Source organism: Aulostomus chinensis, chromosome 1 (assembly GCF_037954235.1).
Source record: "Aulostomus chinensis isolate RoL2024-O1b breed Wild chromosome 1, RoL_Achi_v1.0, whole genome shotgun sequence".
Lineage (NCBI taxonomy): Eukaryota > Metazoa > Chordata > Actinopteri > Syngnathiformes > Aulostomidae > Aulostomus > Aulostomus chinensis.
The window spans coordinates 13942370-13944133 of NC_141320.1; the positions used below are offsets into that span (position 1 = coordinate 13942370).

Consider the following 1764-nt stretch of genomic DNA (forward strand, 5'->3'; position numbering starts at 1 on the left):
CAAAATACTTTCTAATTTATAGTTTTAAAGGTTCATTCCACCAAAATACTTTCTAATTTATAGTTTTAAAGGTTCATTCCACCAAATACTTTCTAATTTATAGTTTTAAAGGTTCATTCCACCAAAATACTTTCTAATTTATAGTTTTAAAGGTTCGTTCCACCAAAATACTTTCTAATTTATAGTTTTAAAGGTTCATTCAAAACAAAATACTTTCTAATTTATAGTTTTAAAGGTTCGTTCCACCAAAATACTTTCTAATTTATAGTTTTTAAGGTTCGTTCCACCAAAATACTGCTTTCTGTCCAACTTCTCAGTTTTAAAGGTTCCTTCAGTTGAGGGCTCCTGGTTCTGTGTGAGGGGTTGAGGGTCGATATGGGATGATGAGGAAGATTTCATGTCACGATGGTCCTGCTAAAGTAACTGAGAGTCATGACATCAAACAATGTCATCAAATTACGCTTGAACTCTTAAAATGGCAATAAAATCTACTGGAATCATTTTAGCACAAACACTTTTATTGTGATTTTGTGAGCATCATTTTTCAAACATTATAACATAAACTTTAAAAAGGGTCCATTCACTAACACTCTTACTTGAAGGTAGTCACTGATGTCAGTAAATAGCTGATAAAGATTTGTGTTTATGTTTTAATTCTCTACTCTGACCTGTGCTGAGACACTGGACCAGAGAGGAAGACCTGCTCAGCCTCCTGCATGGACCAGTTCTGCAGCTCAGTGATGACGATGAGGGATTCAGCATTGAGTTCATTTTAAACTTTTTGGAGGAAACAAATGAAGGCTCACAGTCACACTGACGCAGCTACAAATACTTTGATATGCAACAGACTGGTTTCTCTTCTGGTAGTTTGTTATCAACTGTTGTCACATTTATGGATCAATTTAGCTGATAAGATGAAGGCTCCAAAGGACCAGCTGGAGATGCCAGGGATTGAACCCAGGGCCTCATACATGCGAAGCATGCGCTCTACCACTGAGCTACATCCCCTCTGTCAGAGTCACTGTTTAACTGATGCAGCAACACAAACACAGACACAACATTTTTCTTCTTCATTTTAGGGATAAAAAGGAAGTCAGCCTGTGATCTCAAAGGCTCTGTGATCTAGGTAGTTTCACTGTGATGTCAGCCCACACAGCCTTCGACCACAGAGGCAAGTCAGGCTCCAGGAAGCTGAGGCTGCTCCGTTCTCAGTCCAATCCAGAGTGAAGGTTTCCCTCTCTGAAGCTTTACAATCCAGCCCAGATCCTCTCTGACCAGCAGGAGTCTTTGACTAATAAATAATCATTATATTGAACGTCTGCTCATCCTCAGAATGAAGTAAAAGTATTTGTGTTCCTAAAATAATCTCCAGATGCTAAGATCAATTATTAACATTGATTGACAGCTCTAAACTGAGCCACCATCACTATACAGTTGCAACTGAAATATTGAGAAATATTTCAAGGAAGCAGCAGGCCCTCATCCGCCCCGGTCCACCCGACTGTGTCCCCTGAGACAGATGACAGCTCGCTTCTGGCAGAGGCAGTTAGGTTGAGGACCGTTGCTGATGTCATCAACCGATGTCTCCATCACCAAAGGTGACAGACAGGATGGTCATGGACATAAAACAGAGGCCTAAGAATGAGAAAGAATGGTTGTCCTGACTGAAGTTTAGCTTGAGCTTTTTAATTTGTTACTAAAGGAAGTATTGGTACAAGTAAAGGCAGGCGAACTTTCCACAAATATTCAGAATTAACTTTGACA

The 1764-nt window shown here is 39.5% G+C and overlaps 1 non-coding gene across 1 annotated transcript; it reads right to left on the reverse strand.

The window, feature by feature from the left end:
* Positions 1–936: 936 nt before the first annotated feature.
* On the reverse strand, positions 937–1008 carry trnaa-cgc (transfer RNA alanine (anticodon CGC)). The gene has a single exon. It is a non-coding gene; the product is annotated as a tRNA-Ala (tRNA).
* Positions 1009–1764: the final 756 nt, after the last annotated feature.